Here is a 14,457-nt window from a genome sequence, read left to right on the forward strand (position 1 = left end):
CGATGCACTCATATCCAATCCAACTCGACGACGCTTCTTTTCTGCCATTCTGAATCGGCGGAACCACCCACAATCTTCAGGTTCTCTCTTTACATATGATTAATGTTGATATGGGTTTATATTATTTCTCTAAACTTTGTAGGTTTATGCTATTATTGATTTGTTTGAGTTTCGGTTCTTATATATTTGACAAATTAATCTTTACACCGAATTGCTTGATAGTTCACCATTGATTGCCTAGATCACTACTGCCATGTGAAACGAAATTGTAATAAGGTTGCCGATGCTTTTTCAAAGAAATCTCAAGTTGGGCTAGAACTTCAGGTTTGGATTAAAGACTTACCTGGGGACATTATCTCCCATGCTCTGTTTGATGTTCATAGTTTTATTTTTTATTTTTTTTAATGTTTTAATAAGAAAAACTATATAAATTATTGTAGCAATAAATTATTGTAAAATTCTCAACGATATAAATTTATTATGTTCGGTAACTTAATTTTGCAAGTAACTTATTCCTCAAAAAGATGCTCAAAATATTTTGTTTCTTGCAGCTTGATCCAAAAACTTTATCCGTTGCAATCCGTTTCTTATGGGCCAAATCTCCTGAGCAACGGGCAGCTGTTGACTTGGACAATGGACACCCACTACTCAGAGGTAAAAGATGCTCTCAGTTCTGTCCAGAGTTTTGCTATTTATGTATTTGGATGTTCAACTAGTGAAAAGAACTATTTTATTTGAACATTTAGTGGGAAGATAATCTTGATATTCGTTTTACAATTTTTTTTTGCACTGGTTTATTTTCACTTATTCTAAACTAGAAATACACGTCCATTCTTTTTGTGGTTAACTCGTACAATTTCGCTTTATCTACAACCCGCAGGAATATCTTGAAGAATGTATTGGACCTAACACAAGAAGAGCAATCTTATATCAAGTAAGAAATATTAAAAGCTTATCACTTCTCAATTGCGTTCCTTTAACTATTTGTTGTAATTTTTTGGAAACATCACCTAGAAGTATTGAGGTTAAACATAGAATTGGATTTTCTATTAACGAAAATCATTCTCAATTAATTGTTCATAGACTTTACATTAAGATGTCCCTAACTTGACCTACAACCTATGTGCTGCAGGAATATGTAAAAGGTATATCGGCAACTGGAATGCAGTCTAACTTTGGTTTTGAGGGTCAACTTAATGCTTGCTGGACCCATAAAATGACATGAACAGAAATTGAATTGATCCGTTCAGCTGGATTTCTTGTTTCAGTCATTCATAGCAGGTGTGCAGGCATATTTTCTGTATTAATTAAACAGTGCTTGGTCACAAAATCTTTTCTCAACTCTATTTCTTATTGCACTTGAGCATAGTTATTATGTTCTGTGATATGTATCAAGATAATATTCTTTTGTACAATGAGTAATAAGCATATCTTGCAAACTCAATTTTTAAAGCTTCAGAAACGATAAATTTTATAACATTTTACCATTTAATTTCATTGATTCAGGATTTCCACTCAAGACTTTGTTTGTGAATGTGTAGGCATGATACAATTGCTGAAATATATTATGCAAGGAGACTTGCAAAGAAGCCGCATCTTGTTGCTAGAATGATAGAACTTCATGGAGGTCATCTAGTGAGCCATGAGAGGACCGAAGAGGTACATTTTTCATCTATAATTGATTTGATTACAATAAAGCAGCTCATTGGATTATGGCATGGTGAAAATCTAAGATGAAAGGATTTAAATAATCGGTGTTTAATAATAATAGTAATTGATGGGGTATGACAAAGTATAACTTCAACATCGTCCATGGAGGTCATCCAAGACAAGACCAAGAAAGCAAAGGTTGTAAGAACCTCGTCCATAAAAAGCTCGTCCGTGCAGGAAGATGCTTGGACGAGTTTCGCGTGGTCAAATCTAACAGGAGGACCCCTAGACGAACCCTTGACACTTAGAAAAATTTCTGAGTGTGTACTACAACTCCTTATTACACGCATAACTTCCAGTGACCGTTATGTGAGAAATATGTAACTCATAAACAGTTATGGAAGTTATCCCTGAACCTTCACACCTCCTCAAATTCAAGGGAGGTCACAAGTTTAATAACTGTTTCTAGGACACTATATAAACGATCATTCAGACCAAATAAAGGTACATTTTTACATTTCCTGAAAAGTTGGAACTCCAAAATTATAAAGAGAAAACTAACTTTGCCATTGGAGGATTCTTGGCCAGCAACCCCGGTCAACTTTGATCATTGTTCTTTCTTTTTCAGACCATCAAGACAGCAAGTAGTCCTTTCAAATTCGAAACATCCAGCCTACTGATTTTAGACCATCAAGGTAGCAAGTAGTCCTTTCAAATCCGAAGCATCCAGCCTACTGATTTTCTTCACATCATTAGTTGGCGCCGTTTGTGGGAATTAAAGTGTTCTTTTCGCTCGATCATTTGTTTTTAGCGATTCGTCTTTCCTAGACAAAAACCTGAATAGTTTGAACAAGATCGAGGGCTACCGGCCCAGGTCACCAAGAGAGTAGGGATGCTTCTAGTAATCCCCACCGTGACCTTCAGTCAGCACCTGTCATGCAATCGCCTTCCGTTTAACATATACAGTCCATGGCTGCCGCTATGACGGAATTAACCCGTCAGAATCAAGAGTTGAATAGGGAGATCAATTTCAGGAGGCAGCACCATGAAGTGCATGCGGAATGACGAGCCTAAGGTCAGGAGGGTAGAGGAGAAAACGTTAAGTCCGAGAATCAGTCAAGGGGTACTGCTTCAAGAAGAGTGTCACACTTGGAGAGGGAGATGGACCAGATGAGAAAAACTATGGATGAAATGAAGGAGAACATGAGACGGGCGAACCCCGTGGATGACTTAGTTCACCGAACAGACTCCCCTTTCACAGCTTCCATTAATAGTCATCCCCTACCCCCAAAATTCAAAATGCCTTCCTTGGATTCATATGATGGAAATCAAGACCTGTGTGATCACATCGCTACCTTCAAGACCACCATGCACTTTCAAAGGTTTCCGACGAGATTATGTGCAGAGCATTCCCTACCACACTTAAGGGACCAGCGCGGGTGTGGTTCAGCACAATACTCCCAAACTCTGTAAGCTCATTTAAGGAGTTGAGTAAGCTATTTGTCAATAATTTTATTGGAGGGAAACGCCACAAGTGTTCCTTTTCTAGTTTGCTAACTATAGAGCAAGGAGAAAATGAGAGTTTGCGGTCCTTCATTACCCATTTTAATAGAGAAGCCTTGACGGTGGACAAAATGGATGACAAGTTGTTATTGGCCGCCTTCTATAATGGGGTCAACTCTGACTTGTTCATCCATAAGCTCTATGAGCAAGAACCACAGGCTATGGCCGAGCTCGTCCATTCGGCCCAAAATTTCATGAATGCTGAGGACGCGATCATATCCAAGAAGAGGAAGAGGAAGAGGGCAGAGCGTTCAGAAGCAGGTCACCCGCATCATCCCAATCAAGGTCCTCGTTCTAAGAAGGCTCGGGCAGAAGAGAAAAGGGATAGAGATAGTAAGAAAGCGAGTTCTTTAGCGAGAAATCAACAATACACTCCTTTGAATACGCCACTAGAGCAAGTGCTTATGTAAATCAAGGATGATCCGTCCTTGAAGTGGCCAGAGAAAATGAAAGGAGATCCAAACAAGCGCAATAGGAGCAAGTATTGCCGCTTTCACAAAGACCATGGGCACAACACGGACGAGTGTTTTGATTTAAAACAGCAGATAGAGAATCTTATAAGACAAGGGAAGTTGAGGAATTTTCTTGGATAAGACTACAAAGACGAGAAGCTGAAAGCCAAGGTGGAAGAGTCATCACGGCCCCGCTTGGAGAAATAAGAGTTATTATAGGAGGAACCTTGGCAGCTCAGTCATCCAAATCAAGGAAGACATACCTGAAGGTGGTGCAAAACGTCCAGCTATCTGGACGATCTCCCAGGACGAAGGAAGCTGACAAGCAAGCCATCACATTCACGGACGAGGATGCTAAAAGAGTTCACTACCCCTACAGCGATGCGATTGTCATTACCCTGCTCATTGCCGATTATACGACTAGGAGGGTGTTGGTAGACAATGGCAACTCGGTGAACATTTTGTATTATCCTGCCTTCCAACAAATGAGGCTAGGACGAGATCAACTTCGACCAGTGAGTTCGCCATTGGTGGGATCTAGAGGAATGAAGGTGCAGCCTATGGGCACCATTACATTACCAGTGGTGGTTGGAGCGTATCCGCAGCAGATTGCCAAAGAGGTAAACTTCCTTATTATTGATTGTTCATCATCATATAATGCTAATATTGGAATGCCAACTTTGAATAGTTAGAAGGCGGTAACTTCTACCTACCATTTGTTTGTCAAATTTCTAACCGAGCACAGAGTGGGCCAAGTACAAGGAGATCAGTTAGTCGCTAGAAAGTGCTATTTAGCCATATTGGTGATGGACGAGCACGTACAGACAATGAGCATAGACGAGAGAAGGATTACAGCGGAACCCACTGAGGTGTTAGAAGATGTCCCTTTGGACGAGAGCAGACCCGAGAAGTTCACTAGAATTGGGGCGAGCATGGAAGAAGAGGCAAAGCATACTCTAGTCCAGTTTTTGAAGAAAAGCCTTGATGTCTTTGCATGGAGTCATGAGGACATGCCGGGTATTGATCCAAATGTCATTACTCATCGTCTGAACGTATGCCCCTACTCCAAACCAGTGCATTAGAAGAAGAAGGTTTTTGCTCCTGAACGAGACAATGCCATCAAAGAAGAAGTCCAAAAGTTGATTACCGCGGAGTTCATCTGAGAAGTTTATTATCCGGACTGGTTGGCGAATGTAGTCATGGTAAAGAAGGCCAACGGCAAATGGCGGATGTGCGTGGACTTCATTGACTTAAACAAGGCTTGCCCCAAGGACAGTTATCCATTGTCATGCATTAACCAGCTGGTGGACTCGACGGCAGGTCACAGACTGATGAGCTTCATGGACGCCTTCTCAGGCTATAACTAAATAAAGATGGACGAGGCAGATCAAGAGAAGACTTCATTCATTACTAGTTAAGGGTTATTTTGCTACGACGTAATGCCTTTTGGTTTGAAGAACGCGGGGGTGACTTACCAAAGATTGGTTAACCACATGTTCCGTCCTCAAATTGGGTGAAATGTGGAGGTTTCTGTAGATGATATGCTAGTAAAGAGTTTGGACGAGGAGAAGCATCTAGACGACCTTCAAGAAACTTTTGACATGCTTCGGCGATATAACATGGAATTAAATCCAAGTAAGTGTGCTTTTGGAGCCTCGTTAGGGAAGTTTTTGGGGTTCATGGTTTCGCATAGAGGAATTGAGGCGAATCCAGACAAAATCCAGGCAATACTAAATATGGAACCACCGAAGAACATCAAAGAAGTCCAGTCTCTTACTGAACGAGTTGCCGCCCTTAACAGGTTTGTTTCGAAAGCTACTGACAAGTGTTTGCCATTCTTTAAAGTTCTCAGGAAGGCATTTAAGTGGACGGACTAGTGTCAGAAAGCCTTCCAAGACCTGAAGGCTTACCTCACGTCAGCACCGTTATTGAGCCCATCTGTACGTGGAGAGGAATTGTACTTGTATTTGGCAGTGTCCCCGCATGCTGTGAGCTCGACATTGGTTAGAGAAGAAGGACAAGTTCAGAAACTGGTTTACTATACGAGCCGAGCACTAAGAGGAGCGGAAGGACGATATCCGATGATGGAGAAGCTAGCCTTTGCTTTGATCACAGCTTCTAGAAAGTTGAGAAATTATTTTCAAGTTCATGTTATCAACGTCCTAATGGCTCATCCCCTAAAGAAGGCAATGAACAAGTTGGAAGCTGTAGTACGACTAATCCAATGGGCAGTGGAACTTAGTGAGTTTGATGTTAGATATCAGCCAAGGAGTGTGATAAAGGCACAAGCGTTGGTGGATTTCATTGTGGAGTTCACCCCTCGCTAGGACGAGCTGGACAAAGACGTAGGAATCGAAAGGTGGGTTATCAATGTAGATGGGTCATCCACACTATACGTAGGAGGGATTGGAGTCATACTAAAATCCTCGGAGGGTGACAAGTTGGACTGTGCAACCCATTTACAGTATCAAACCACTAACAACGAAGCGGAGTACGAAGCTTTACTCAAAAGGCTAGAATTGGCTAAGCCCCTAGGGACGAAATTAATAATAGTCAAAAGAGATTCTCAGCTAGTCATCAACAAAGTGAATAGAATATGTGATGCAAAAGAAGATCGGATGAAGAAATACCTTAACAAAGTGAAGCGGCTTGTCCAAAAGTTTAAAGAAGTGAGTTTTGTTCAACTCCCGAGGGAGGAAAACATGGAAGCAGATGCCTTGGCAAGAGCAGTTTCGGCAGGAGTTATGGACGAATATGACAGAATCCAATATATGCCGAGCATAGACCTTCCAGATGTACAGCAAATAGGAGGAGGAGAAAATTGAATGAGTCTAATAGTAATCTATCTTAAGGATGGAAGGCTTCCAGAAGACAAGGACGAGGTTAGGAAGCTGAGGGTCAGGGCTGCCAATTACATCCTCATAAATGAAGTGCTATACAAGTGAGGCTTTTCTCAACCCTACCTAAGGTGCTTGGCTCCGGACGAATCAAACTATGTGTTAAGGGAGGTTCATGAAGGAGCATGTGGGAATCATTCGGGAGCAAGATCGCTAGTTCATAAGGTTGTTTGTGCAGGTTACTACTAGCCTACAATTCAAGCAGATGCTAAGGCTTATGTCAAGGTGTGTGACTAGTATCAGCGCTATAGCAACGTCCCTAGACAGCCATCGGAGTACCAGACTTTAATGATGGCCCCATGGCCCTTTCCATAGTGGGGACTGGATATCCTAGGTCCTTTCCCTCTAGGAACCAGACAAATGAAGTTTTTGGTAGTAGGGATTTACTACTTTACCAAGTGGGTGGAGGTCAAACCTCTTGCAAAAATCACTTAACAAAATGTTAAGAATTTCGTTTGGAAAAATATCCTATGTAGGTTTGGAGTACCTAGGGTACTAGTATCTGATAACGGATGACAGTTTGACAATGCACCTTTCAGGGACTTTTGTGAACAGTTTGGAATCAAGAATCACTATTCCTCGCCCTCCCACCCACAGGCAAACAGACAAGCAGAAGTAGCAAATCGATCTTTGCTGAAAATTATCAAGACTCAGCTCGAGGGGGCAAAGAGGATATGGTCAGATGAGTTGCCAGGTGTTCTTTGAGCCTACAAGACAACTGTGAGGACACCGACAGGAGAAACCCCCTTCAAGCTAGCTTGTGGAAGTGAAGCAGCCATACCTGCGAAAGTTCATATGGCTAATCATCGAGTGATGAAATACCAGGAGAAAGATAATGAAGAGTAAATCTGTCTTAACCTTGATCTCATTGACGAGGTAAGGATGGATGCAGAGCAAAGGACAACAAGATATAAAAATCTTATGGCTAGGTAGCACGATGCCATGATAAAGCCCAGGCGCTTCAACATTGGGGACCTTGTTCTTAAAATAGTCTCATTGGCAACTAGGAATCCAGCTCATGGAAAATTAGGACCCAATTGGGAAGGACCCTATAGGGTAATCAACTGCAAGGGTAGGGGTCATACTACTTGGAAGCTCTAGATAGATGAAAGTTAGAGTATCCTTAAAACGTGGAGCACCTGAGGAGGTATTATCAGTAATAAGCTTGGACGAAATTCTCCAAGGACGAGGTTGCAACTATGGACAAAGTTACAGCTATGGTCTATGTGTTTACTCATACATACAGTTGTGTTCTTATTACTACTATGGTGTGTTTTAAGAATAAAGAGTGCACTAGTTTTTAAACTTTTGCACCGTTTACAGACACGTTAGTGAAAGACGAGGTTATGTATGTAAAAGCATTTTCCTAAGTATTTTCTTAAGGCACTAGCTTCTAAGCAGGTGCCATATTTGTGAACAATGTTTATATAATAATATGGTTTGGATTTCCAATGTATTTCATGCATAAGTCTAATTTCCATAATAGTACCCACAAGGGGACAAAAGCCTAAGACGAATGAAAATCTCTAGACGCAGGGATGTAACGTTCATAAGCTTTCCTCGAAATGAGGATAAAGCAAAGAAAAATAAGCTAAGACATACTTATCTGAAAAACAGACAGACAAGAAAAGGGCATACATCGAAGCATTAAAGTCCATGGATGAGCATCTAGCCAAGACGCTCTAGTGTTCTAGGACAAGTCGAGCATTAGAAACATCTTGAAGAAAGACAAATGCCAATTGCCTAGCCTATGGACGAGGAAAAGAACTGACGAAACCATCACTGCGACTTTGAGGACGAATTATACTTGCAAAAATTGTTGAATGACAAATGAGTCGTCTATATGCAAACACATTGTCCTTAGAGAAAGCGCGTGGACGAACCTCTAACATCGTCCATAGGAAAAGTGTATGGACGACCCTCTAATACTTGTAAAAGCCAGTAGCATAAGTGGTATATATATGTATATATATAAATAAAACTCGTCCATGCAACAATATGTTCAATAATTAGACAAATAATCTAAATAAACATTCATAAGTCAAAGCTTTAAAGGGTAGACGACCACCGTCCAAAAACCCTTATAAAGTAAAAGCCTAAAAGGTAATTGTTTATAAACTCGTCCCAATTTCCTGGACGAGCAAATTGTACTTGAATAAATTTCAAACGGTCTCAGACTATGGACCTTACAAAAAAAAAAGGGGGAAAAAGGAACTAAGATAAACTTTTTCTTATACAAATTTACTGAGGGTCGTCTCCAACATTAGGATCGTCCTGGGCAGGCTACATGGTGGCATCATCCTCAACATTAACGTCCTCTGAACTCGTCTGGAGAAGGGAGCTTGAAGCAGACTCACCAAGGTTAAGTTTAATAAGACTGAAGTTAATCTCAGGGAATTTTTCCACTGCGTCCATCCTGAAATCTTCAAACCCAGCTGCATAGTTGGTGTCCAGTAGATCGGTGAATTGTTTGGACACCTTAACCTCTGTAACTATGTCTCCCTTAGCCTTTTCAAGAAGGGCGCTTAACTCGTCCATGGAGGCAACTGATGGGGTACGACAAAGTATAACTCCAACATCGTCCATGGAGGTCGTCCAGGACAAGACCAGGAAAGCAAAGGTTGTAAGAACCTAGTCCATAAAAAGCTCGTCCGTGTAGGAAGATGCTTGGATGAGTTTCGCATGGTCAAGTCTGACAAAACCGCACCGTCTCGTCCAAGGGAGCCATCAACCTCGTCTTGAAGAAGGTCGTCCATAGAGGAACGACCTTCCTTGGAAGCAAGGTGCGCTCGACAAGAGGACCCCTGGACGAGCCCTTAACACTTAGGAAAATTCCTGAGTGTGTACTACAACTCCTTATTATACGCATAACTTTTAGTGATCGTTATGTGAGAAAAATTTAACTCCTAAACAGTTATGGAAGTTATCCCTGAACCCTCACACCTCCTCAAATTCAGGGGAGGTTACAAGTTTAATAAATGTTTCTAGGACACTATATAAACGATCATTCAGACCAAACAAATGTACGTTTTTACATTTCTTGAAAAGTTGGAACTTCAAAATTATAGAGAGAAAATTAACTTTGCCATCGGAGGGTTCTTGGTCGACAACCCCGATCACTTTTGATCATTGTTCTTTCTTTTTCAGACCATCAAGACAGCAAGTAGTCCTTTCAAATTCGAAACATCCGGCCTACTGATTTTAGACCATCAAGACAGCAAGTAGTCCTTTCAAATCCGAAGTATCCAGCCTACTAATTTTCTTCGCATCATCAGTAATAATTATAATAATAATTATTATTATTATTAGTGCTTCTTGAAATCTATGACCATGACTTGATTGGACCATAGTTTACAAGGAGAACAGAACCTAAAAACTTTTCTTTTCCCTTAAATTCCAGGTCAATTAAGCACTTCTTGAATTAATCAAGGCATCAGAAGTGAGTATCAATCCTAATGAATGGACTAATTTGCCAAAGAAAAAGTCTGGTAAGTATTCCACATTGAAGACAAAAGCCTCTCTTTCTTCCTTTGATTGGATTGACATCATGACCTTTAGCTGTATCTCAGGAATCGTTATCCAATACTATCAAAGCACCACAATCCCTACTTACATAAAATAGGGCCTTGCATGTGAGTTCACAAATAGAAGTAGGACAGATATGGATGTGAATAGGAAGTATAGTGCTCTAGGAGCGCCCAATAATTCCTTATAGCACTTAGAAAGTTAGAAGTGCATTCTAGTTTTAGCCCTATAGTAATGCATATCAATATTGTGGATAAAGTGATCTGGAAATATAACCTAATGTTAGGAAATTCACTGCACTAGAATTTCTTAACTATAACTATAATTCTAGATTTTAGTATGCTATGATAAAACTAGTTCAACTGCTAACCAGGGTTATTGCTCTGAGAATACCATAATAAGAGCTTATCCATCATAGCTTCAGGGTGCAACCGAGCTGAACTAAGACGAGCTATGTTCAATGATATTGAATGTTGGGCTATTAATAAGTAATATTTTCATAAAATGAGACTTTTTGTTGTTGTATCTCATAAAATTAACCTCAATAGACTAGTTGAACAACTTTTGATGAATCTAACTACTAACCAAAACATTGTTGTTACTTAGATCATAAGTAACAAACTAACAATAACCAAATCACATATGCAGTATAAAATTCTACATTCTATTTTGAAATCATGTGTTGATACATGTTGCTTTTTTTTTTTCCCTGCGGGGTGGATAGGGCCAAGGGTGACATTAATCAGAATAAACACAGAGGGAGGAAGCAATATCTCTATCATGCTTTACGTTCTACCAACATCGAATATTTTCCTGTTATACCTTTTTGGTCTCATTGTTTTGGCATTTGAGTATGGACGACGGGTTCTAAAAAGTTTAAACCAGTTAAAGTTGGACCTTCCCTTGCATTAGATGATAGTCAATGAACCCATGTTTTTACTGGTAATCCTCCACTCCAAATTTTTTTTTTTTTTGGGTCATTCTCTCTTTTCTTGATTAAGAGCATAAATAAGAGAAGCTAAACATTTTTTTTCCTTTTTTGCAGGGGCTTATTGATATGTCACACTTCCATTACCTCATATACCATAACAAGTGATGAATACTGAATACACAGGCAAAAAAGGTGGGAGATTGGGGCAGCCAATATTTAGGCAGATACCTTTCCCCTGCTATCCGTTCATGTTTAATTTTTTATACTTGCAGAAGATGATGTAACAAATCCCCTTGTACCTAATCTTCAACAAACTCAATACCCTTTTGAGTGGCAATTTATAAATTATAAAAAAAAAAAAAAAAAAAAAAAACAGGCTTCTTGACTCCTTTGTTTAAAAATCCCTCTGCTTCTTGACTCTTGAGATACAGAATAATCATGGTTTTGGAATCTCAAAGGCATAGGTGCAACTATAAGTTAATTACAAAGAAAGCTTCACAAGGTTGTTGAAACATTTTTTATTTTTATAATTCAATAATCGTGGGAAAAGGGAATTAAACCGTGCATGTTTCTAGTGGAAACACCATGAAATGCTAGGTTAAACTAATAGTCATGTTGGAAGTTTCAGAATGGACAAGTATCAAACCTACATATTGAAATGCAGCTATCACTTGTTACAGAAAATAATGAAATTTCAAACAACTCTAAAGTGTCGTAGGGGCTGTACTAGATGGAACCCAAACATAAAAAATAAAAAAATAAAAAAGAAGATCTTCTAGTCAAAATTTAATAACATTTTGGGATTTGACCCCAAAGATTATAAGCTTCCCTTTAAAAAAAAAAACTTGAGGGAAAAGTTTAGATCACCAACTTTCTCTGGAGTATTATGGAATGTGATAATGATTTATGACCTATCAGATGCATGTATATAACAATAGCTTACCCATAAAATAAAATAAAATAAAATAAAAATTCCAAAATTCAAGAGCTCGAACTTCCAAAGTTTGAAAGAAGCAAAAATTATCTCATAATAATAATGAAGTTAGAGGTATATTAGAAACTACACAAATGATCATTTTAGTATATTATTCCTGTATCATGATCCACTATAAACATCTCTGTATCGATCCATGTAGACCAATATATCATTCCTAAAAAATTAATACATAACCATAGAAAGTATAAATCAACACTATTTTATACTACTATACAAAAGGAAACCAACAACAAAACAAAATTCAAAATGATGGTTACCAAACGGCAATACAAAAAAAATCCAACCAGAAAAAATAAAGAAAAGGAAACCAAATTGAAATCAGTAGTATATAAAAGATTAATAGTTCAAGTATATTAAATTAACATTCTCTCACCTGCTATGAAAACAATAACAAAAGGAATAGAAGCTTTCGGGTTTTGTTCCTAGCAACCCTGCGAAATCGAAAGGAAAACAAAAACAAAACAAGATTAATAACAATTCAGCAATACAAAAGCCAAAAGGCAAAAAACCCAGATGGAAAACTAAAGAATAAGGATGAGACGTACTAAGATTTTGGTGACGAGAAATGGTGGAGACTACAAACAAAAGGGCAGAGAAAGAGAGGAAAATCGGTGGCTGTTATCACCGACATTGAAGGAAAGAAGATTTGGGATGAACTAGTGTTTTTCTTGGGCATAGGATCTTGTGGGCTTTTCAACTTATGGACCGAAAATTGAAAATTCAAAAAAATAAAATTGCAGGCGTGAACTACAAGGATTCGAACCTGAGTTGGTTGGCAAAAAATATACCGAATTACCACCATGCTGATGCAGTAAGTTGTTACTAGGTTTAACTTAAAATATTTAATTATGTAAAACTAACGAACTAAATAAATAAATAATTAATTAATTAATTAACTAATTAGTATATCGATATTAATCTCACACATTAATATTTATTAGAAAATGATAAACATCAAGAAAGTGACCTTAACTATGTCGTTTTAGAAGGAGGTATACCTTGACCATTACAAGAATCCGAGTGTTACCAAGCCAACCATTTTGAGTCTTTCAAAGCTATCACACTATCACATGTTGGAATCCTTGGAGTTTGTAAAACAATTTCATCAGGAAATACAAGAAATAAAGACTATTGAATTGCTTCTAAAACAATTATATATATATATATATATATATAGAGAGAGAGAGAGAGAGAGAGAGAGAGAGAGAGAGAGAGAGAGATAAGGATTGAAGCAACTAAAAGAAGACAATGCCATAAATTATATGGTTTAGTCTCAAATCCTAGTAAATAGGTCTTACTTACACTGAGGAGTTAGTGAGGGTTACTATCAGCCACCTATATGAATGAAAAAAGTATAGAGATGAAAATTGACCTTTTAACAGCCAATTATGTTCAAATTACACGTTTTCAATATTTTATAGGAACAAGTACTAAATGGCTTTAAAATGATGAGTTTGTATAAATTTTGCGAAACCCTAAGAGAGAGAGAGAGAGAGAGAGAGAGAGAGAGAGATAAGTGCTTTGTGGCACTGATAAGTCTTCCACAACGAAAACATTTCATTGCTATTAGGGCTCTCTCAGACTTAGTGGAGGCTCTGCTGACTCAAATGAGGCTCACACTTATCATTGTGGTCAATATGCTAAACTCTCAATGACAAAATTATTTTGATAATTTTTTAGAAAAGGACTGGGTTGTTTATTTTTGGTAAGATCGGTCAATTGCGCTTAATTGTTTTTAGCTTTTATATTGGTAATTTTTGTTATTGTGGAAATTTTTTGGGATGTTTATTTTGTTTTAGATGGGTCTAAATATAATAATAATTTTATGAAACGAAACTGCATAGACACTTTAGTTGGGGTGGCTATACTCGTGTTGGACATCATCATTTGACACTTTCGCACACGTGGATCTAATGAAAATGCCTAAAAAATATAAAAGCTGGTGTAGTAGCCTTGATTGATGACTATTTCATATTGGATCGGTAGTTTCAATTCAAATGTTTACTGAAAATTTTAAAATTGTCAGCAATCTTTGTATTGGATTTTTTGCATAACTTACTAATTGTATAGTCACCCTATTTCCAACTTTAGACACCACAATAAACACACAACTGTGATTAAGTTGCAAATGTTGCATAAGAACAATTAAAGAGCACATAAGGTTATACATCTTCGGTTTTATAGTATATATTGATGATGCACAGAAAATCAGTAAGCTGAATGCTCTGGGCTTCGATGGGCTTGAGATTGCTTGGAAGGCCTAAAAAGAAAGAAGCATAAAATCAAAGGTGACCAAGGTGAACTAACCAAGAACCCTACGATGCTTAAATTAGTTTTCTCTCTTGAACTCAGAAATTCCAACTCTATAAGTGGTGAAAAACTTACTTTGATTTCATATGGCTGAGTCCTTTTATAGTGAGCTTTGGAGTGGTTACTTGTTTA

At 38.3% G+C, this 14,457-nt stretch overlaps 1 pseudogene; it reads left to right on the forward strand.

The window, feature by feature from the left end:
• Nucleotides 1-53: 53 nt before the first annotated feature.
• On the forward strand, nucleotides 54-11,419 carry LOC142639685 (uncharacterized; annotated as a pseudogene).
• The last annotated feature ends 3,038 nt before the right edge of the window (nucleotides 11,420-14,457 follow it).

Source organism: Castanea sativa, chromosome 6 (assembly GCF_040712315.1).
Source record: "Castanea sativa cultivar Marrone di Chiusa Pesio chromosome 6, ASM4071231v1".
In the NCBI taxonomy this organism is placed as follows: Eukaryota; Viridiplantae; Streptophyta; class Magnoliopsida; order Fagales; family Fagaceae; genus Castanea; species Castanea sativa.